Genomic DNA, 24,381 nt, shown 5'->3' with positions numbered 1-24,381 from the left:
CATGCTATAGCCTCCTGAGGGGTACACCATCACACCCAGCTAATGTTTGTATTTTTTGTGGAGGCAGGGTTTCACTATGTTGGTCAGTCTGGTCTTGAACTCCTGGCCTCGGGTGATCTGACCACCTCGACCCCCCCAAAATGCTGGGATTACAGGCATGAGCTACCATGCCTGGCCAAGCCTTTGAATTTTGTATGTTCCTTTTACTTCTGGAATTCCTAAATTGAAACTCTGAGATTTACTTTCTGTTGGATTTCACCTTATAATTCAGATCTTAGTTTTTTTCTTCTTTGTTCAAATTCATTGATTTAGTTTTCTGAAGATTTCAGTCTTCCCCTTTCTGCAGTTTTTAATTAGAGACTCTTGTTTTATATGTTTTATGCATTCTGTCTTGATTCCGGATCATGGTTCCAAGGTCTGTGGGTGCCACGTTTTTCAAGTTTACTGAGACCACAGATTGGAGACTTTGGAGTGTCCCCCAGGTCCATGCAGCAGACCCATTCACTGCAGGGACAGGGTGTGTTCAGAGCCCTCTGCTTGTTTTGTTTGTTTGTTTGTTTTTAATTTCTCTGCCTTGTCTAGTATCTTTCCGCCTTGTTCCATATCCTAGAGAGGGAAGTCTGCTTTTCCAAGAAGGGAAGCTGGGGTGGATTTCAATGGTGATTATGTGGCTGCCTATATGACTGTTTCAGAGCCATATAAAAGGCCTGGAAATGCTTAGAGTTTCTGTTATTTTGCTTTTATTTATTTTCAGGGATGAATAGCCTCTGAGAGGGATGTGGACGCACAGCAGAGGTGGTGACAGCAGGGAGAGTGACTTTCACGCGATGCTTTCATTCTTTAATTGTTTTCCCTGGAATCTTTTCACAGCTCCGCCTGCTCTGTTAATTGATCTTCTGTACTATGTCAGTCTGGAGCACGTTCTGGGCCTTGCCCGCAGCTCTGCGTAGCCCTGAGAGGTACTGGAGGGATTTTTCCTGTTGAAGTCTCAGGCCATCATTCTTTCTGTCCCTCCCCTCCAGGTCTATGTGAGAGTGTCATTTTAATCAGAATGGCAGAGCCATGGAGAACGCTCAGTCCCATTATGGAGCTGGACCTGGAACCCAGAAACTCAGAGAAATTGAATGATTTGTAAATAACATCCACGTGGAGCCGCTGGAACTGAACTCAGGTACAGGTTTAACCGTGGCCTTAGCTAAGTGACTGCCATGGTTTGGATAAGATGTGCTTGTCCCACCAAATCTCATGCTGACATGGGACCCCCGCGTGTCAGTGTTGGGAGATGGCCCTGGTGGGAGGTGTTTGCGTCATGGGGGTGGATCCCTCGTGAAGAGCTTCCTGCCGTTGTTCTATTAGCAGAGAGTGAGTTCTTGCTCTCTCAAGACTGGATTGGTTCTTGGGGGGATGGATTAGTTCCCGAGAGTGGGTTGTGATAAACCCCAGACACCCCTCAGATTTAGTCCTTCTTGGCACCTTCCCACTGCCCGTTTGACCTTCTCCACCGTGTTTTCACACAGCACGAAAGCCCTCACTGGAAGCCGAGCAGATGCCAGCGTCAGGCTTCTTGTACAACCTGCAGATTCATGGACTAAATAAACCTCCTTTCTTTATAAATTACCCAGGCTCAGGTATTCCTTCATAGCAACACAGAGGGACTAAGCAGTGGCCTAGAGCAGGCCATATAGATTCATTTAGCTCCAGCCACTGCAGCTGTAATGTGAGGCTCGTAAGTGTGCATAAGTCCAGGGATTGTGCAAGATTCAGAGATAACACACATATGCCACCCAACCTGCAGTGGCACGGGGTGGACTCTCAATAGATGGGAACCAGCACGGAAACACTGTATACTACTACTGTGCTCGTTGCCTAAGGTCTTTTAGTTACCTATATTCATTAGTTTTGCAATGAACAATGTATCAATTTGTTCAGATCAGAATCATCCTTGGGTGAAAGACGGTTGGGCAACAGGATATTGATGTGATCTTAGTGTATTCCCCTCAGGTCACTTGTTATTTACAAGAAGAAAATAATACCTTTAACGTGGAGATATCTGGTGGTTATCACCTTAACTAAGTGATAAAACTTGCACCACCAGTAATGGGACAGTCTTCTATGTACTTCCTAAAGGGGATGTGTAGAAAAAGTCATGCTATTGCTTGTATAGTGTTCTTGCCAACAATAGTTAGCCTGAATTGAATTGTGAGAAAGCAATCAAAGTCAGAAACAGTGGGGGATCCTGCAAAACAATTGGCCCAGGCTTCCAAAGTGTCAGAATAAAGGAAGGCAAAGAACGGTAGTGAAATTATCTTAGATGAAAGGAGGCTAAAGAGGTATGATAATAAATGCAGTACAGGGGCCATTGGAAAATTGGGACGTGGGCTGAATGTTAAATAATGTCTCCATGTCAATGTTATGTTTGCTGAGTATAATAAGGGCATTTGGTTATATAGGAGCATGTCCTTGTTCTGAGTAGATACATGCTGAAGAATTTAGGAGTAAGAGTCATGATACATAAAACTCCTTTTCAAATGGTTCAGCCAAAAAGAGTATGTGTGTGTATACAACATGTAGTGAGAGTTGTTTAAAGCAAATGGGGTAAGAAAGATAAGCTTACATACGATTCTGATATGATACCAGTTATATTTGTAACATAACTAAAAAAAATTCCTGCTAAGGAGAAGAAAGAAGCAAAGAAAATCATGGTGAATAAAAGTAAAAGAAGGTAAAATGTAGACAGTTTGTAGCCTTTGCACTGCAGGAACATAGGATTAAATACGACAGTGTGTTAAAATGTGGGCTGCTATGGTTTCAGTGCTCAAGTCTCCTTTAAAATTCTTTGTGAAACTTAATCCCTGATGCAGCAGTAGTAAGAGATGTGGCTGGCCGGGCGCAGTGGCTCACACCTGTGATCCCAGCACTTTCGGAGGCTGAGGTGGGCGGATCACGAGGTCAGGAGTTCCAGACTAGCCTGGCCAACGTGCTGAAACCCTGTCTCTACTAAAAACACAAAATTAGTCAAGTGTGGTGACACATGCCTGTAATCCCAGCTACTTGGGAGGCTGAGGCAGGAGAATCACTTAAAACTGGAAGGCAGGGGTTGCAGTGAGCTGAGATCATGCCACTGCACTCCAGCCTGGCGACAGAGTGAGATTCCAACCAAAAAAAAAAAAAAAGAAAAAAAAAAAAAAAAAAAAAAGGTGTGGCCTTTTGGAGGGGATCAGTGTTCTTATGAAAGGGCTGGAGAAAAGCAGTTTGGCTTCTTTTTTTTTGTTGTTTGAGACAGTTTCACGCTCTTCTTACCCAGGCTTGGAGTACAATGGCACGATCTCGGCTCACCGCAACCTCCGCCTCCCAGGTTCAAGCGATTCTCCTGCCTCAGCCTCCCAAGTAGCTGGGATTACAGGCGTGCACCATGATGCCCAGCTAATTTTGTATTTTTAGTAGAGACAGGGTTTCTCCACGTTGGTCAGGCTGGTCTCGAACTCCCGACCTCAGGTGATCCGCCCACCTTGGCCTGGCTTCTTTTTGCCCTTCTGTCCCTGCTGTCATGTGAGGACACGGTGTTCCTGCCCTCCGGAGTATGCAGCAACAAGGTGTGGTCTTGGAGACAGAGACTCGGCCCTCACTGGACACAGAACCTACCGGTGTCTTCATCTTGGACTTCCAGCCTGCAGAACTGTGAGAAATACATTTCTGTTCTTCGTAAGTTACCCAGTCTTAGATATTTTGTTATACTGGCAGGAATGGACTAAGTACTAAACACATGATAAAAGCTGAACAAAGTTCATTGTAATTTTGCAAACAGATATTTGAATTTAATTAAGCTGTGTTTAAAGCGCGCTGAGACTTCATTTGATTAAAAGTAGCCCAGTTGGTTAGACAGGATCTTATCCACAGTAAGAGCATGTTCTTGTAGGGACATGTGGCAGGGTAAGGGTCCCTACCCACCAATGGTGTGGATGTGACCTGTCTCCTGTGCTGGCACCTAACATGCCAGGCGTAACTGGCTGGCACCTAACATGCCAGGCGTAACTGGCATTTTTCTTGTGTATGTGAAGCTTAGCTTGACAGGTGGCACACAAGACAAGCTTTTTGAAGGCCAGAATGAATATGTGACTGAGTTAACGAGTTAATGAATTATTCTTTGAAATGTTTAAAATCATTACAACTGTAAGCACTTTTGCATTTTGGAAAAGAGGTTCAGGTGTCTGTAGATATTTTTCTCCTGAAACCTGTACGTATAACCAAAAGATACATGTTAATTTAATCAATGATACTAATACAGACTCCTGCATTGACAAACCCACCTCCCCAGGTGTAGCTGAATTATGTTGAAGGCGCTAAGAGGTAAAGGCTGTGCTGAAACCACCCCATCACCCATGTTTCTTAGTTGTTTCAAGTTTAGTTTTTATGTCAACCTATTGTCTTACTGTCAAATTTCAGAATAAGTGTCCTAGGTTAGGGCTCAGGAAACATGGACGTTTCACTGAGTGGTGTCCCAGGGTTCGACTTCATTTCATCCATGTATCTTTAAGCAAATGTTACTTGAATGGCAGTCAAGTGTGTTCGCCTGGAGCCTGGGGGGAGTGGCGCTTCCAAGATGAGTCAGATAAAGACACAGATAATTACCATGCATGGTACGTGTGACGGAGGCCTGCAAAATGCCACCACAGTGCTGGTGAGGGAGCACCTAACTCCGCGGGGGCTAAGTCCTAAAAGGCTTCACGGGAGCTGTATCTTACGAGATGGGTCTTGAAGGAGGAGGAAGGGCTCAACCAAGAACAGGGGAAGCAAATGCCAAATGCAGCTGAATTATGTTGAAGGGCACAGAGGCACGAATGAGCTGATCACTGCATTTAGGAAGCGTCATACAGTTTGTTGAAGCCGTGCTGTGGAGTTTGCAAGAGGAAATGAGGTCAAGGGAAGCAAAAGAAAAGCAGAAGCCAGACAGCAAGGGACTCGTATTCCACCTGAGGGCTTTGGACTTTATTTCACTAGCAGTGAGAACTGACTGGAGTGCTAACGAGTCGGGAAGAGGCATGACCGCATTTGCATTTTGGAAAGTCACATTGGGCGGGATCGTATGGTCTTGATTAAAGTGGGAAAGAGAGCGAACCTGGGCAGACTGCCCTTTAGAATATTGCAGCGGTCCAGGTGAGAAGAGCAGACCCGATGGAGGCAGGGCCAGGGATCCGTAGTGCAGTGGGGAGTGGTGCATGGATGTTTAAGGTGAGCTCTGAATTGCCCTGCCATGGCTACCGAAGGACTCTACATTTGCTTTTGTGGAAATTTCATCTCTCTCTTGGCTGCTGGCCTTTAACCCTTATCATGTTTATACGTATTAGAAGTAGAATTTATGACAATTAGTAGAAATTGATGATTTTTATTTCTTAATTATATTGGGAGGAGACTGTATGATTGACAAGCTTTTTTTCCCCATATGTGGTAGGGTTTGGATGTTTGTCGCCTCTGAATCTCATGTTGAAATGTGACCTCCAGGGTTGAAAGTGGGGCCTGGTGGGAGGCAGTTGGCTCATGGAAGCGGATTTCTCGTGAATGGTTTAGTGCCATCTCCTTGGTGATAAGTGGGTTCTCGCTCAGTTAGTTTACAAGAGATCTGGTTGTTTAAAAGCGTCAGGCAGCTTCCTCTTGTCTCTTGCTCCTACTCTTGCCAGGTGACACACCTGGTCCGCCTTTGTCTTCCACCATGACTGGAAGTTGTCTGAGGCCTCACCAGGAGTAAGTGCTGGCACCGTATTTCCTGTACAGCCTGTAGAATTATGAGCCAATTAAACTTTTTCTTATGAAGTACCCAACCCTAGGCATTTCTTTTTTTTTTTGAGATGGAGCCTCGCTCTGTCGCCCAGGCCGGAGTGCAGTGGCCAGATCTCAGCTCACTGCAAGCTCCGCCTCCCGGGTTTATACCATTCTCCTGCCTCAGCCTCCCGAGTAGTTGGGACTACAGGCGCCCGCCACCTCGCCCGGCTAGTTTTTTGAATTTTTTTTTTTAGTAGAGACGGGGTTTCACCATGTTAGCCAGGATGGTCTCGATCTCTTGACCTTGTGATCTGCCCATCTCGGCCTCCCAAAGTGCTGGGATTACAGGCTTAAGCCACCGTGCCTGGCCAGGCATTTCTTTATAGCAACAGAATAACAGACTAACACAACATGCAAATTTTGTTTTCATATTGCATGGTGAATTCCACTTGAAAAATTCACCACATGAATGTTAAATAACTGTGGGTTATTTTTCAGCCAAAAGGCACTTTTCTGTGTTTGTAACAGACCGGCAATGAAGACTTTTCAAAGGGTGTCACTGTTTTGTACATTGAATTGGCAGAGTGACTGCATTTGGTAGAAGCGCTGTAACCACGCATGGACTTGCTGTGGGGCAGATGAAGGCCGTGTGGGGCCTGTAGAGTAAGGGGCACTCCATGGCCTTCCCTGTTCTCATCAATGGCAGCCCCATCCTCTCTGCTGTTGCTTGGGTCAGTAATCCTAGAGCCCTTCTTGACTTACCTCCTCACACCGCACGTCCAGCCCCAGATGCACCTACCTCCAGACGTACTCACATTTGGATGGCTTCTACCACCCTGTGCAGCCATTGCCACCTCTCACCTGAACCACAGCCAGAGCCTCCCAAAATTCCTTCTGCAGCCCTTGCAGACTCCACGCTTTTTCCCCACCCAACACCAGACAGGTTCTACTGTAGGATAGTCAGGACTGCCCCTCCCTCTGCCCAAAGTCCCCTCGTGGTCTCCAGTGACCGTGGTTTCTAGTGCCCGTGGTCTGGCCCTGGGATACCGCTGCCTCTGAGCTTCCTTGCTGGCTGCACGTGCCCTCGTGTGGAACCCTCTCCAGGTTCTTCTCTCCTGCCCAGGTCCCCTCCAGGTGTCTCCACAGGTCCCTGCTCACCTGCCTGGCCTGTCTGGGGGTCCTTCACACCCCATCTCTCTCTTCACACTTCCCAGTTCATTCACGCCACTTTTCTTCTGCCTCATACACCTTAGCTATTTGTTTATTTTTTATGCTTCTTTCTGTTCTCTCGAATGTAAGTTGTACAAAGGCAGAGATTTTGTTCCTCCTTTTAAAAATCGGCTGTTATCTACAGCCCTTGTCATGACGCCCAGAACATATGGGGGCTTGGTGAATACTTTACAAAACACGGAAGGCACTCCAGTTTCTCAGGAAAGGGCTTTTAGGGCGAGGGACCTGCTCCCAGTGTTCACCTCATCTCGAAGCCACTCTGTGACCCCAGCAGTGGGGCTGGGCGCTGTGAGAGGCTGGCATAGGGATTGCAGGTGGGTTTCTGGGCTGGTCTGAGGTTCTGAGCTGTGCAACTTCTCAAGTCACCTCTCCTCTCTGAGTCTCATTCTATGTATGTGGGAAGTGGGGAGACATTGAGTGTGTCTAAGAACCTGGCTAACACTTTAAGTAATTTAAGTAAATGAGGATGATTTTAAGTAAATGAGGATGGATAGAGGACAAATGTTTGTGAGCAATGGTGGAAGGTGGATGGGATGTGTTAGGCGAGCAGGGGCTCAAGAAGAGGGTGCCTTGTTACAAACTACAGGTCGACATAACGAGTCTCCATACAGGAAGGGTGTAGTCCAGTGTCTTTAGAAACCGGCGATTTGATGAGCTTGCTCCGACAGGCTGGGTGTTTGCCATGGAGTTGTTGTTAATTTTTCCTAGACCCGTCTGCAGCTCTTTCTGCTGTGGGTGAGAGCCAGGACCGGCCCCCGGACTGGCAGTGGCATTTCTGCTGGACTGTGCAGGAGGCCACGGGCCAGGGGTGCTGCGCCTGCTTAGGCTGCTCAGCTCTGAGCTGCTCAAATGCTCTGATTGAGTCACGTTCTTCTTATCCGCAATCAGGAACAGGACGTGATTTGACACAGCACACTGCATCCATTATGATCAGATCGGGGAACATTCTTTCTGATAAGCATTATCCACCAACCTTGATGGCAATCGGCGTCAGAGGGAGAACTGTTCCAGTGGCCGGCTCCGCAGGGTCCTGGCAGCTCCACGGGGGCTCCTGCCTGCTCTGAGCCACATTTTCTGGGGTTTTGTCCAAAGCGCCTCCTTTCTGAGCTCCAGTCCCTCGCTTCTCTGCACAGTGCATACATCATGGCTTCAGGGGGAAAGCAGAAGAGGTTGAGTATTTGGCAGCACAGGCAATATATATTCAATTTTTAAAATGGAATTCTGTCATTTGGATTGCATTCTGTTTTGCTTTTTAAAAGAATGGGTTGGCCGGGCGCGGTGGCTCAAGCCTGTAATCCCAGCACTTTGGGAGGCCGAAGCGGGCGGATCACGAGGTCAGGAGATCGAGACCATCCTGGCTAAAACGGTGAAACCCCGTCTCTACTAAAAAATACAAAAAACTAGCCGGACGAGGTGGCGGCGCCTGTAGTCCCAGCTACTCGGGAGGCTGAGGCAGGAGAATGGCGTGAACCCAGGAGGTGGAGCTTGCAGTGAGCTGAGATCCGGCCACTGCTCTCCAGCCTGGGCGACAGAGCGAGAGTCCGTCTCAAAAAAAAAAAAAAAAAAAAAAAAAAAAAGAATGGGTTTGCTGTGAGTGAAGACAAAGCGTCTCTGAGATGGGCGCTGACAGGTGGTAAAATGAAGAAGACATCGGGCACTACATTGCGGAGGAAGGAAACACTGGAAGACTCGGGTTTGAATCCTGACTTCACCGTCGTCCTGTTCTCAAGGTGGTTGTGAGGACGGAATGAAACCGGGATGCCTCATCAGTTCTACGCACTGTAAATCACTGTGTAAAGATTCAGTAATATACTCAGAAAGTTGCTATGTTTTTAATCCCCTCTCTCCAGTATTCTTTGTAATGAAACCTAAAAATGGAAACACTTGGCTTTCCCGTTTCCTGTGGGGACCGTTTGGTAAGGCACCTTTGCCATGCAAACCTTCAGCTTTCTCTCAGATCTGTGCTGTGGAAAAAAGAAAAAAAGCCATGGTTGAGGTGCCTGTTGTCAATAATAGAGTAGGTTATTGAAATGCAATGAAAGAAAGGCACTTTTACACCTTGCACACTTGATTCCAAAGACTGAAAAATGCAATTACCAGTTTCCCTCTTTGGCACGATGATCACATTTTAAGTGCATAAATCAAAACCTGTCCCACAATTACAGGAGACACATCACAACGCCCACAGGCTTTGGACTCACTCATTTTGCTATGCTGAGAATGTACTTTATATCATTTTTACTTTATTTGAATTTTAATTTGTGAAAATTATTTCTATAATTACTGTCCTAAATAACCTATAAAATTAGCATAAGTATTTCTAAAAGCACCTTTCAAAATGTTTTTTTTTTTTTTTCACTTCTCTTACATGCCCCTTTTCATAAAGACCTGTTACATCCCTGTGCTCATCAGGAGAGTAGCACAAAAGAGGGTGCCTTTCTAGACTCTGGGGTTGAGATGCATCGAGTAGGGTTAGAGTCTCTATCAACTTTTTAAACAAACACAGAAGGTAAAATCAGTAGATATTCTCTGCCTGCTGTGATTCAAGCTGTGTATCACCTCTAAATGCCACCCATAAACTCACCCAGTACTTTGAGTTTTTGTGTAAAGGGAGAAGGAAATTGACAGGCCTCAGTGTCACCTGGCCCCTGTGCAGTCCTAAAATATATTCCCTCCATCTCAAAGTTAATTGGTCTTTAGGGGCGGAGCTGATGACATTTATCTCGTATTTCCTGTGCTCACTCACATGCTGCTTTCAAATTCCAACACCCCTCTGATGCAGGCTTGGGATGCTGAGAGGCCGTGGTTGGGAGAAATAGTGGCAGAAAAGCTCTCTAAGGGCCTAGCGGGACAGAAGAGGATTTCTGATGTAGAAAAAAAATGATGACAATAGCAAATTAGGTTAGGTTTACTTCACTTCAACAAGATCCAAAAAGGTCATAATGACTCGTGGCAAGAAAGCAGGTTTGTGGCTGGTATTGTGGTTTGACTAAGGCAGGTGTGAGGACTCCTGTCTACTTCCCTGGGTCCAGATATAGGTGCAGGGCTTTAAGGCCCTGGGAGGGGCAGCCTTGAAGCAAAGGGCCTGGGGGGCACAGAGACAGTAGGGACACAGGAGCCTTGGTGTCCGTATTCTGACGCAGCCAGGTGGGAAGGATGCAGCCCACAGCGGCAGGTAGACCTGTGTCTGAAATGCTGAAATGTAGTTCCTCAACTTCATGAGCCCTGTCACTTTCAGCAAGTTACCAGCCTACATGGGCCTCAGGTTCTGCCGATAACAGAGAGATGTCAGCAGCTACATCGCAGGATGATCATGAGGATGAAAACAAAATAATACGTGCAAAGCATCTCACACAATGGCTGGAGAAAAACAAGCATTAGGTAACGAGAAGGGATTTTATGCAGTTTTCTGTTAATAAAGTTTTGATGTAATTTCGTGTTTACACAAAAGTTGCCTGTTTTAGATATCCAAAGAATAGCTGGGAACCTGAGAACTATCCCCAGAAAGAATGTCCTTTAAGAAACAACCTGAACGAATTTACGACAATTTGTACCAATGGAAGTACTTCAAGACGGTATTCATGGATAGTGCTTCCTGAGTGCTGTGGGATGAGTCGTGTCTCCCAAAAAGTTATGTTGAAGTTCTAACCCCTGGTAACTCAAAATATGAGCTTATTTGAGAACAGGGTTCTTGTAGATATAAGAAATTCTGTTGCAGTCACACTGGAGTAGGGTGAGTCTCTAATCCAAGTAACTGGTGTCCTCATACAAAGGGAAAATTTGGATAGAGATGCACAGAGAAGGATGAGGTAAAGACACATGGTGAGAACACCACGGGAAGATGGAGGCAGAGACTGGAGCGATTCAGCCACATGCTAAGGAACAGGGAGAATTATGGTCTCTCCCAAAGCCAGAAGGTCACCGTGAAGCAGTTTCTCCGGCACAGCCCTCAGAAGGAGCCAGCACTGCGGATGCCTTGATCTCAGACTCACAGCCTCCAGGCTTGTGAGGCAGTAAATTGCTGTCATTTGAAACCATCTAGTTTGTGGACTTGTGTTATGGCAGCCCTCAGGAAGGAATACACCAAGGATGTTTCTCCCCCTTGGTGCTTCTTCCTTACTATCCCTTTTTCTTCCTTTGAATCATGTTTTTTTCTCAACATGTCTAATCTCCAGTAGGCGTATAAAATCAGTCCTGGGAACTTTTAGCCGCAGTGTCGTAATTCTTCAAAGTATTCTTTCTTGTTCAGAAGAAAATCTATTTTCCTGGGTGATTCATTTTCTTAGTGATTCTGTTCAGAGAATCAAGTCGAGTGGGCCTTGGTCCGCTGATGATCCAAGATTCTGTTGAAATATTCCCTGTAATATTTCTTGGAGGATGTTAGGACAGATACAAAGGATATTTATGAATTTGGAACCACTTAACATAGTGTAGGGCATGTGGTAGGCCCTCTGCTATGTTTTCTTTGAATTATTATTTACTGAGTTAATGGACAAGTGTACACAAAAGCATAATGAAGAAAATGGTCATGGAGAAAAAGAAAAATGGGAAGTAGAGGTATCGATGGTTATCACAATAGTGCCTAGATGCTTGGAGCATGTTACAGATTACAAAGTAATTTCCCCATTCTCTCATTCCATCTTCGCAAAAATGCCTTGAAGTAAACAAGCAAAGGGTATTCAATTTTTTTAATGGAAAAAACTTGAAGTCCAAAGTGATTGAATAATTTCTCTGTGGACCCATATCTAGTGATAGCAAAGTTGACACTTGCTGGTAACTGACCACACGCCGGGCACTATTAAATGCTTGATATGTACAATTTTCTTTAATCATCGAATTAGCCCTGTGGGACGTATTCTACCATCAAGTGCCACATAATGACATTTCAGTCCATGATGGACTGCACATATAATGTTTGTTCCGTAAGATTAAAATATTATATGTGTACCATACATTTTTCTATGCTTAGATATGTTAAATACACAAATTCTTACCGTTGTGCTACAGTTGCCAATAATATTCAGAAAAGCAACATGTTGTACAGGTTTGCATCCTGAGAGCCATAGACTAGACCACATGGCCTGGATGTGAGGTAGACTACAACCTGTAGGTTTGTGAAGTGCACTCTGTGATGTTTGTACAGCAACAAAAGCACCTAATGATGCATTTCTCAGGATGCAGTCTTACTGTCAAGTGATGCGAGATTTTACTAGTGTTCCCAGTTTACAGAGGGGGAAACTGAAGCTCAGAAACAGAAACAGCTTTCCCAAGGAGACACAACTATAGGTAGGGTAGCTAAGATAGTCCAACCATAAGCTCTGGGTTCTTAACTGTGATGTGATACTGTCTGCTGTATAGTTATTATTATTATTATTATTGTTATTTGGAGACAGTCTTGCTTTGTTGCCCAGGCTGGAGTGCAGTGGCACAGTCTTGACTCACTGTAGCCTCTGCAGGTTCAAGTGATTCTCATGTCTCAGCCCCTCAAGTAGCTGGGATTACAGGCACATACCACTGCAGCCAGCTAAGTTTTATAGTTTTAGTAAAGATGGGGTTTTACTATGTTGGCCAGGCTGGTCTGGAACTCCTGGCTTCAAGTGATTCACCTGCCTTGGCCAAAAATATATGCTGCGGTTACAGACATGAGCCGCCATGCCTGACATGCTGTGTAGTTATCAAATGGTAGAATGTAGTCATCACAATTTTCTCATTGTTTACTACAACAATAGCTACAAATGATAAAACAATTAGCTTAACATTAAATATGTAAGAGTTTCATGAAAATGCTTTAAAAAAATCTATTAAATGATATGAAATTATATGTTTAAAAAGCTTAGATATATACCAAATTCATGGATAAGGCAACTTGGCATTGTGAAGAAATTTATTTCCCCTCAATAAATCTACCAATGTAATGCCCTTCTAATAAAAATTCAAGTGCAATTATTTTAAAAATCAAACTACTACTTTTCAAAAAGAATTGTAGAATGGCTCAATTGAGCTAATTAACATATGCATTCCCTCACATAATTATCTGTTTTTGTGATGAGAACATTTAAAATCTACTCTCTTAGCAATTTTCAAAGTACAATGCCTTCTTACTAGCTATAGTCACCATGTTGTACAAAGATCTCTTGAACTTATTCTTCCTATCTAATTGAAATTTTGTGTCCTTGGACCAACATCTCACCAACTTCTACACAATCCCCCAGCCCCTGGTAACCAACATTCTACTCTCTACTTCTATGAGGTTGACTTTCTTAGATTCCACATGCAAGTGAGATTATGTGGTATTTGTCTGTGCCTAGCTTATTTCACTTAGTATAATGTTTCCCAGTTTCATTCATTTGTCACGAATGACAGAACTTTTAAAAAATATCCCATTATATATAAAGTATTTATCTATATACACATATATATGTATATATATGCCACATTTTCTTTAGCCATTTATTAGTTGATGGACATTTAGATTGTTTCCGTATTTTGTTTAGTAAATAATGCTGCAATAAACATGCAAGTGTAGATAATCTTTGATATACTGATTTTATCTCCTTTGAACATACATGGTATAGTGAAATTATAACCACAATGAAATATCACCTCATACCTGTTAGACTGGCTGCTAAAAAAGACAAACAGCAAGTGCTGGTGAGGATGTGCAGAAAATAACTTTTGTATACTGTTGATGAGAATGTAATTAGAGCAGTCACTATGAAAAACAGTAAGTTTCTCAATTAGAAATAAAACTACCATATTATCCAGCAATTTCACCTCTGGTTAAAATCAAACCATTGACTGGGTGTGGTGGCTCACGACTATAATCATCAGAGGAGGCCAAGGCAGGCAGATTGCATGAACTCAGAAGTTCCAGACCAGCCTGAGCAACATGGCAAAACCTCTTCTCTACAAAAAGTACAATAAATTAGCCAGGTGTGGTGACTCTCTCCTGTAGTCCCAACTACCCAGTAAGCTGCGGTGGGAGGATCACTTGAGCCCAGGAGTTTGAGGCTACAGTGAGCTGAGATCATGTCACTGTGCTCCAGCCTAAGTGTCAGAGTAAGTCCTTGTGTCAAAACAACAAGAATTTCTAAATTTATGAAATGACAAGTGTCGAGAATAAGAAGAGACAATTTTGAAAATGAGAAAAGGGGAGGAATTAGTCTGTCAGATATTGAAATAGGCTAGAAAGGGACAGTAAAGAAGATTGTGTGTTTGGTCAAAGAACTGACCTGTAGACAGAAGAAAGAGATAACAGATTTCAAGGACAGGTTTATATCTTTGGGAGTCCAGTACATGATAGTGGGGGGCACTGCACATCGGTGAGGAGAGATGAATGGGTTTGTAACCAGCATTGAGGTAACACTCTCAGTCTATGGAGAAAGTGTGGCTGTATTGCTGCCTCGCATCAAGCAAGGGCAACCTCTGGAAGGCATGAAGATCTCACTGTGAAAGGCAAAGCCATAAAGATAATTGAAGAGAATGGAGGATGTCTTCATAATTTGGGGGTGAGGAAGGAATTCTTAAGCAGTACCTCAGAAGTACAACCCATAGTGGAAAGAAATAGATTTGATGACTCAAAATGTTGTTTATCTGTTCAGCAGAGGATAGCGTGCAGTGAAGAGATGAATGATTTGCCTAAGAGAAGACCTGAAACTGACAAGAGATTGTTATGCAGAATATACAGGATAATATATCTTCAAATTAAGAATGAAAAAAAAAAAAAGAAACCCAAAAATGTGTAAATAAAATGAACAGGCAGTTCAGAAAAGGATGCGCCTGGGTGCTTAAAATAATATGAAGAGATACTCAATGCATGTGTAATCAGAGAAATGCCAAATTAACTACATTGTTCTTTCATTTCATACCCCTGGGATTCTCTAGGTTCAAAAAGCCTAATAAATCCAAGTGTTGGCTAAGGATGGGTGGAAACAGAAATCAAACGCTCAGAGGTGGGGTAGGAATAAACTGGGGCCTCTGCTTTGACAGCGGTCTGGTCGTACCTAGTGAAAATGACTGACTGACGTACCCTAGGATGTGGATTAATACCAAGACGCAGTGACGTAGAAGACAATGTTCAACACTGCGTTGGGCAGAGTTTGTGCAGCTCAGAGACACAGGCCCAAGGGGTGTGTGGCTGAGAAGAATGGTGTCTGAACCAGTTGGAGGCTCACTGTAGGGCAAGGCATCATCAGCAAATGAGACCAGCCCTTGTCCTGTGGTAGAAACACAGGTACTGATGAGAAGCCAGTGAGGGCCTAGCCCAACACTCTTAGTCATTTAAAAATGTAAGTAGTCTGGGGCAGTGGCTCAGTCCTGTAATCGCAGCACTTTGGGAGGCTGAGGTGGGCGGATCCCCTGAGGTTGGGAGTTCGAGACCAGCCTGACTAACATGGAGAAACCCTATCTCTACTAAAAACACAAAATTAGCCGGGCATGGTGGTGAGTGCCTGTAATCCCAGCTACTCGGGAGGCTGAAGCAGAAGAATCCCTGGAACCCGGGAGGTGGAGGTTGCAGTGAGCCGAGATCACGCCATTACACTCCAGCCTGGGCAACGAGTGAAACTCCATCTCAAAAAAAAAAAAAAAAGAAAAAAAAGTAAATAGGCAAACCATTCTGTACATTCTTCATGCATACAAGCATATTTAAAGACAGATGCCATGCACAGGAAGTGGTTCTCTGGAGTGGGGAAATGACTCAAAAGCAACATAGATGATGAACTGAAAACATATAAAAATAAAGTAAAACAAAACAAGGTGTTTGGACATTTCTGTTTTAAAAATATGGACTTTGGGAGGCCGAGGCGAGCAGATCGCGAGGTCAGGAGATCAAGACCATCCTGGCTAACACGGTGAAACCCCGTCTCTACCAAAAAATACAAAAAAATTAGCCGGGCATGGTGGTGGGCACCTGTAGTCCCAGCTACTCGGGAGGCTGAGGCAGGAGAATGGCATGAACCCAGAAGGCGGAGCTTGCAGTGAGCCGAGATCGTGCCACTGCACTCCAGCCTGGGCGACAGAGCGAAACTTGGTTTCAAAAGAAAAAAAAAAATACGGAAAGCTTCCTGAATTTGCATGTCATCTTTGCACTGGTCGCAGAGCTCCGGCATGGTTGCTGTGTGCACGGGATAAAATAATTCCTGTAAATCACTTGGAACTGTGAGAAGCACAGCTGAATGCTGGGTATGGATCTGTGATGAGAGAGTCATGGCGCCTGTTTCCCAGTGGCTGACAAACCCACTGTGCTACATGCAAGAGGGACTGGATTTGAATTCGGGTTGATAGGTTCCCAAATTCATTGTTTTTCCGTGAAACCAGATGTTAGATTACACTGTAAAGAAAGCAGAAAGAAACAAAACCAAAACTTGAGTGATCAAGAGAAGTTCAAGTTGTGGGAGGGAACACAGAAGCAGAGGTCACTCATCTCTATGCTGGGTAGGATGTTAACGTGGGCTTCGGGTGGGTTACAATAGGATTTTGAAAGGCATTTCCTATGGAGAGAAGGGTGTGGGCAAGGCTGTGCCAGCATAAGAAGAGACAGTGAGTTGGCAAACAGAAGCACAGAACTTCAGTGGCAGTGAGGCTGTAAAGACAGTTTGAGGAGACCTTGGATGGCAGGCAGTTAGGTGCCCTAACTGTGCTTTTCAGGCAGAGGGTGGGGCGGGAGGCATCTGGTGGCTGAGCAGTGCAATAGTATGATTTGCCTGCTTTTTAGGAAAATGGCCTTGGTGGGGTCATAAAGACTGGTCCAGAAGCAAGAGGGCAGGGCAGCAAGGGCACAGATGGAAGGGGCGGGAAAACAAAGAGGATGGTGTGGGTAACTTACATGGGAAGGCAAGTCTAGATGGCGCAGAGGTGGCTGGAATGAAGCGTTTGGGGCTGTCTGCAAGAGACATTCTGCAGGCAGCCTTTGCATATTCAATTATTAAACGTGGGGGTTGAGGGAAAGGAAAGAGCTGTCTTTTGTTTAAATCTCTTTCATCATTGGGAGTTCCTTGCTTGTAATCAAATACTGAATGGTGGGGGTGAGAATTTAATGGTGCTCTACCTGAAAGAAAGGTGGTGTGAATATATCCTAACTTGTCAGAGCTGAGAAGAACCTTATGTAGTGAGAGGTTCTTCTGAAATAATTTGAAATCAGTCCTTTCAAATGAAATCCTGCATGGAAATTGCACACCACCAGAGTTAGCGGGGAAGCCAGAGTTAGCAGGGGGAGCTGCCCTGGGAAGCAGTGTGAGGATGAGGGTAGGTCCCTGTGAGCCTGGGCACCTTGGACACAGGGTTCTCCCCAGGGATGAGGCCCAGCAAGTAGGAAGGTCATGAGGTCACATGGAGAGATTGTCACAGCATTCAGCCTGGGCTGGGCCAGCTCATCTGACCCCGTGCTCTTTCCCCCACGTCAGATGGTGATTTTTTCTCACCTCTGAACGGCACCTGCAGAGAAGGGAGTGGTAAACAGCCCATGTTTGGTAAAGACCTCATCAAAAGAATCCACTCAAGTGGAATTGCAACTCAGTTTATATGGAGGAAATAAACTTCCATCCCAATAGTAAAAATTCATTATTATCATTTTATTTGCAACCAGTGCTACTTCTCTATACAATGCCCTGGTATTTGCCACTCTTGCAAAAAGTGCTTTGATTCTATACTCCAGTCACGACCGTGGAGCAGCTGAGATTGGCTGGATGGTTGCATTCCCACGTGGTACATACAAGCACTTAATTGCACAAGAAACTATGGGTTCGCTTTTGAGAGGCTTGTGTTCTTGGTTGCGGTGGGGGCAGGAATCAAAGAGCCCTGCAGATTTGCAAAGCTGCACATCCTGCAGCAGGGGACTCCCCACAGCCTCACCTGACTCCTGTCGAGGACGAGAGAGCACAGGCAGGAAGTGTGCATCTCTGGGACAGTGACTCTGTGCAGACTGAGGGACAAGACACTCCCGGCAGCCTCTGACCTCATCCCCCCCACACTCACATCTTTTGTTTGAAAAAGAGAATAAATGATTTTAAACCGAACCATGTTGTCACTTTGTGTTCGAAAAGGTGACATGAAATGTTCGTTGACAGGTGGGCTGAGAATGAAAGGAAAAATTTTCATGTTCTTCTTTGAAACCAGCCTTGCCTGGGTGATAGAGCAGCAATGAGAAAATTTTGCCAAAGGAAATACTCGTGGCCGGAGTTGCTGAAAAATATCTGCCCATCAGGGCAGAAAGCCTAGCGAGGACGAATTCCAGCCAATCCCAGAAAGGCTGCACACCCACAGCCTGCATCTCTCATCACCTAGTTCATCGTGGCAGCAGGGTCTGATGGTGCCTTGCATGCCACAGGAATCCATAAACCTTTGCTGAGCTGGGCAGGAGCTGGGCAGATGCTGGGATAAGACAGTGAGACTGCCCCTTCCAGAGAAGTTGGCATATCTGCAAAGACCTGGGGAGACTGATGGTTCTAGAAAGGAACAGGAGACTGGTCTGAGATTGGTCCATCCAGGCCCCAGGCTGGGGAAGTCAGAGGCCTGTGAGAGTCATTCTGACTCTGGGCAGACACAGGTTGCTGGCTTGCTGTCCTTTTATATCCGTTCTGGGGTGGGGGTCCCTGGAGCCTCTTTGAGCTTGGCAGGTGGAGGTGCCTGCTGTGCCCTGGGATTAGAGCTGGTTCCACGTGGAGGTGGAGGTGGGGGACTGGGTCTCCGAGAGGCCAGGTGTTCTGAGGAGGTGACACTTTTTGGGGCCAATTCTCAGTCATGCTCCCAGGGAGGGAATTATTCTCACTGGGTGCTGAGTCCAAACCACGCAACTCCCACTCTGGAGATGATGAGCTTCTGGCCAAAAAGCTGCCTGGAGTGCACGCTGGGGCAGGGGATGGGGTCCTAATGAGAGAGGCAAGAGGCAGAGAAATTCCAGGAAGACAGGAGTGGGTCCCTGGAAAACCCCAGCTTCAAGCTGAAAAGTCAGAAACCCGCTGCCCAAAGTAAGAACTTCTAGCCCCGTTCACCCGCCATCTCCCGATTGGTTCTTTCTGAAAAATGTCTTTTTACCAATTGAATATTGCCTTTTCCAAAACTGCCTATGGCCCACCCCACCCCCTCCTCCTGTGCCTGTAAAGACCCCAGACTCAGTCGGTAGAGGTGAGAGAAGTGGCTTGACTGGAGAGAGGCAACTTGACTTCAGAGGGATGGCTGGACTTTGGAGGAGAGATGGCTTAACTTCAGAGAAGAGCCAGCCAGAGATGACTAGGCTTCAGGGAAGACGACCTCTGCGTCTCATCCCCGCTCCAGCTTCCCTCTCTGGTGAGAGCCATTTCCATTGCTTAATGAAACTCTCCACCTTCACCATCCTTCAAGTGTCTGCGTGACCTCATTCTTCTTGGATGCGAGAAGAGCTTGGAGCCTACTGAGTGCGGGTACCCAAAAAAGGCTGAAACGCTGGACTTTTGCCCTCCCTGGCAGAGGGCAGCTGACCCACATGACCAGGCAAGGGGCCTGTGGAGCTGGTAGCACACCACTGTCCACAGACAGCTGAGCTAAGAGCATTGTGACACATCCCCTGGGGCTTCAGGGGTCACAGGCCCCCCATCTGGGTGCCACTGGGGAGCCTGCCTGGAGCATGATCCTGCCAGCGCCCAAAGCAGCCAGCCAGATCCCACACTTGCTGGCTCATGTGCTTCCTCCTGCAAGGAGCTGAGCAAGGTGGGCCAAGCAAACAGGGCACCCCTGTTGCAAGTCCGAGGAAGTGGTTGAGAAAAATCCTGCATGACTAACACCGGGGCTCTGGGATTTCGGGTGGGAGAGAGAAAGTCAACGTCTGAGCTGCCCTGTGACAGCTGAGCCACCTGGAGCAAGCCACACATGTCTTGGAAGAGTTTCTTTATCTATTAATTAAAGGTTTTCATCAAGAGCAGATGGGCAAACGTTGCATGTGAAAGATGCACTTTGTAAAACGTTAAGTAGGAAGGTGTGTTTTAGGACCCTTTGGCCTGGGCCCTCCTGCCAAGACCTCATCTCTGCATCACCGCCCCTCACAGCACATTTCAAATGCCGTCTGCTCCGTGGGAGCCGGGACCGAGCCAGAGCTGCCTGACCTTGAGAAGCCACCCGCCTCCAGGCTGGTGCAGCTGCACCTAAATCATTCCAGAGAGGGCTTCTCTGAGCTGGCTTTCAAGTCTTTGCTGCATAATGAGCTCCAGCATCCCTGCCAATCTTGCAGAGTGCACGTTAACCCTTGCGGGGAGAGGGGTTCCCGCAGCCTTGCTGTCAGCGCTGAGTGGGAGCCCCTGTCGGGTGGGCCAGCCCTGCCGTGTGGGCGTGGCTCCTATGCTACTCTTCTCCCAGACTCCCCACAGCTGAGGAGCTGGCGCCCTCTTGTTCTGCTTGCTTTAACTTTTCCTGACACCTTCATTTCTCCACAAAGGGACAATTCTGTTTTTCTAAACTGAGGGCTAGTGGAATGACTTTGTGTTTGAGAATTTGTGGGCTGATTTTCTGATGCCTGAGGACACCCTGGCAGGGTGACTGGGTGTCCTTGTTGGGCTGTCTTGTGGCTGGACCAGGCGCTTGTGCCTTGGACGGTTTCAGGCAAACTGTAGATACGTCCCTCCACCCTCTCCTTGAAGGCAGCTGGATTGTTTCATTAATTCTGAAAACATGGGTGAGAGCCCTTTAATGTGCCACTTGTGCAAATATATTCAAATGATCATTCAAATGATTTAACAGGAGAAGGGTCAGACTTCCCAGCGTAAATCGTGTTTTTAATGTGCCCGTCTGAGTGATTTCATTAGGTTGCAATGTTAAAGAGAAGTGTATACCGATGCATAACTTATACAAATGCATGCAAATGATGTGCCTGCTGCTCTCTGGAATGGCCTCAGAATGGAATTCCTTGGAGATCCCCCCCTGAATTCCATCACTGCATGTGGATTGGCCGCTATTATCACAAAGAGGAGCTGCACACAGCAGGGCCGTGGTTATTACAGACGTGGGGTGGAGCTGGGGGAGGGGAGAGCAGCAGCAACACCCAGGAAGCTCTTCCGGCCAGGGGAGCAGGCTTTCATTCAGGGCTGGAGGGCACAGCTGAGGCCGGAGGCGCAGGCTGTCACTCAGGGCTGGAGGGCACAGCTGATGCTCCCATCGCCGTCCCCCAGTGAGCTGGGCTTGCAGCAATTCGCCTGGTGCTTGGAATACAAATCAACTCTCAACTTTTGAACTCCTTTTGGTAGAAAAAGGAAAAAAATCAGAGAAAGAAGCCAATTCCATAGCCAGTCAAGGGATGACTTTAATTCCTGTTCAGGGAGAGTGGCTGGGAGAAGGGCCAGGCAAGGACGGTAGGGCTTCTGCTCAGACCCATGACGGGGCTGTCCGGGCAGGTCCGCCCATGGAGGAGTCACACCGTTCACCGTTCCTGTCTGGCTTCCGACAAAGGTGAGGCCAGCGGCCTCTGGCAGGCTCCCTCTCTAGGGAAAGCTACATTTTATTGGACTTTTTAGGGTCTTTCATCACCATGTTGCGAAGAGCTCAGGCCAGTATACTTACTCAGGACTCAAGTTGGGAGGGAAAAGGGCTTCTCCCCTTCCCCCACCTCTACTGTCCAGCCCCGCTTCCAGGCATGAGGAACCTTTTCTGTTCCTCCTGCCTCCCCAGAGGAAAAGGAAAGATACCCTGGGGTGTGAGGTTTTGAAGGATTCTTAGACTTTTATAGCAGCCCTGTCGGCAGCTGAGGAAACACACGCACGAGCAAAGGCCCTGGCTGCCTCCAGTCCTTCACTGGCTCATCTCAGCACAGCAAGGGGCACAGACAGCGTGGGGACACCCAGCCTGTATCCAGGACCCAGCCGCTTTGTGGGTCATGCCCACCAGCCCTTGCCACCCCGCTGGATTCTCGGTGGTTGGGGTGTGCACCCAGGTGTCCTTGGTACCGGGGCCCTCGCTAGGTGCAGGTGCTGCTCTCCTGCCCAGGCCGCACCTGCACCTTTGGCTGCTCTATGACCAAGTTTACATCTCCAGAATGTGCCTGTTGTCTACCTAGACCAGGGGTAATTGTCGATTACTCACAGGGTCCTCCAGAAGCCCCACATTTCTCCTACGGGTCAGGGCTGGTGCTTCACTCCTTCCTGCCTCTGCCAGGAGCTCCCCATCCCTTCTTCACCTAGCAGCCTTATTCCACGTTCAGACACAGAAATCTCCTGTAAATGCTGGGGTCCTACTGCACAGTGGGGTGATGGTGGTAACAGGAAGGTTTGCGTTTTACAAAATAGCTGCCAGCACACCAGGCTGACTCAGTGGGGGTACCCAGTGAGCAGCCTGGCAGCTGCCTGCTGTGCGTGGGCAGTGGCAGCCAAGGGGCTCAAGCCAGCCAGACCCTGGGTCCAGGGAGGTGACCCGGGCCACCCTGAGGCCAAGCTGGAGACACCCGCAAGCCGCGTGCAGCAAGCCCAGTGGGGCCTCCCTGACCTGCCTTGGGAAAGGGTCCCTGGGCAGTGTTATCACCCCAGGTGACTCTGTGTGCTCCTGGCTCAGTGCCTGGGTGCCTGGCCTGTGTGGCCAAGGTGGCAGGGCTGCTGGGGGCCTGCAGAACTGCCTGGGGCCCTGCGAGAGCTGAGACCCTTAGGCTGTGGAGGCTGTGGGGCAGCACTGAGGGATGGCGGAGCTGCCTGCACCCAGGCGGCCTGTGGCTCAGTGGCTTTTCTGGAAGCTTTCAAAGGGGTGAAGTGTGGCCCGTTCACACTGGGGCCAGGGCATGGGGACATAGTGAGAGGGGGACCCCCAGGTTCAGGGGCCAGAGAGCTCATGCTTAGGGTACAGTGGGAGGGCAGGGATTGCCTGGCACAGGGGGAGATGCCAGGGCCAGGCTGCGGGTGACACTGTGGCCAGGCCTTCCTCCCTGGGCCTCACCCTGAGCTGGGCAGACACTGACTGGGGCTGGCTCTGGCTCTGGCTGTGGGCGGAGGTGCTGGGGGGCTCACTGCCCAGGTGATCTCCGCAGGTTCAGGGATCTGAGCTGCTTTTAGCAGCAGCTTCCCAGACACACGAAGCTAGTTTCCGCTTCTCCTTCATCAACATTTCTCAGAAATATGGTTCTGCGGTCATTCACCAACAACAGTTGGTGAAAGGTGGCTCTGTTTCTGGGGGGCTGGTGACATTTGGGTTTAAGTCCTACAGATGACATGGTGAGGGCTGGTGGAAGAAATCTGACAGGAGTGGAGAGACCCTGGACCTAGACCTCACTGGGCCTTGCACCCACTGTGGGACTGTGGCCTGGCACAGGCATTTCTGAAGCTGTTGCAGCACACGTCACTCCTGCACACCCCGACGCAGAGCTCAGTGAGAACCTTGCTGTGGGCAGCGCCAGGCGCAGCAGGTCCCACGTATCTGAGATGCTCAGGAGCCCCAGGCCCTGGAGGGAGACTTTAGGGCCCAGATGCCCCATGGTTGGGAAGGTTTGGGCTTAACCAGGGAATATCATCATGCATTTTGCAGTTCCCTTCCAGCTGGCAGGGTCTGCAGAGCCAGACGTTCCAATATGAAGTTGGCTCCGTGTACAAATCACAGCAGGTACTCAAAGCAGTGGTTACCCCTCTCCTTATTCCTGCTTTCTCTTCCCTGAGTTCAAAAATCTGCAAAGTCAGTTGAGAAAGAAAGAAAGAAAGAGAGAGAGAGAGAGAGAGAGAAAAAGAAAGAAAGAAAGAAAGAAAGAAAGAAAGAAAGAAAGAAAGAAAGAAAGAACGAAAGAAAGAAAGAACAAAACAAAGGAAAAAGAAAACCCACTCTAGTCCTTGTGGCAAGGTAAATACTGCAGATTTGACGCTGGCATCCTGAAATGTGGCGTGGCATCATAACAGGGGAACAAGAATATGGAAGCAATTTAACCCAGACAAGACTCGAAAATCACACAATTATGGACCTGAACACGACCACGCAGGACGACGACTGTGGATGTGGGTTTTCCCCTCTGGTTGCTGACAACCTCATCAATGCTTTGCCTGGAGATTCCAGAGCACATGAGGTGGGTGGAACAGCTGAGACCCACCGTTCAGACATCCTGGAAGGCCTCAGGCCTCAGACTGTGTGGCTTAGCAATCCCCAGGCCCCAGGCCCAGAGCTGGAGCAGCTCTTGGAGTCCAGTCTGCCTCCACCGGCTGTGAAACACTCTCCCAGTTATGCCTCTGGGAGGCGGCTTCTCAGTCCTCGTACCCCTGTCTTGTAGGGTAAGATAATCCTTACGGGGAGCTGACAATGCGGGGACCCTGGAGCATGCCTAGTGCTGACCGATGTTGCTCGAGTTGTGTCTTGATCGCAGCCATCGTCACGATTCCTCATTGTCTTTGGTGGAAACCTCATGTCAGCCTCACATCCTGTCCCCTGGAGTGTCACCACCTGGTGCCTCTTCTGCACCTAGAATGCCAC

General features: G+C 47.4%; 1 long non-coding RNA gene across 3 annotated transcripts in view; it reads left to right on the top strand.

Annotated features, from left to right (window-relative positions):
• LOC111531435 overlaps positions 1-24,381 on the top strand; it is a 193,326-nt gene that overhangs the window by 5,687 nt on the left and 163,258 nt on the right. For 2 of the 3 annotated variants that reach the window (XR_002728290.2, XR_002728289.3), the window contains exons 2-3: positions 1,023-1,171; positions 3,496-3,702. This is a non-coding gene — a long non-coding RNA (uncharacterized LOC111531435). Of the gene's footprint in view, positions 1-1,022; positions 1,172-3,304; positions 3,365-3,495; positions 3,703-24,381 lie in introns of those variants that run through there. The other variant, XR_002728291.3, reaches the window with a different exon arrangement.

The sequence above is a fragment of the Piliocolobus tephrosceles genome, chromosome 15 (genome assembly GCF_002776525.5).
Source record: "Piliocolobus tephrosceles isolate RC106 chromosome 15, ASM277652v3, whole genome shotgun sequence".
Classification (NCBI taxonomy): domain Eukaryota; kingdom Metazoa; phylum Chordata; class Mammalia; order Primates; family Cercopithecidae; genus Piliocolobus; species Piliocolobus tephrosceles.
Note: the sequence above shows the minus strand (reverse complement) of the source record. Positions and strands in the feature narration are given on the sequence as shown.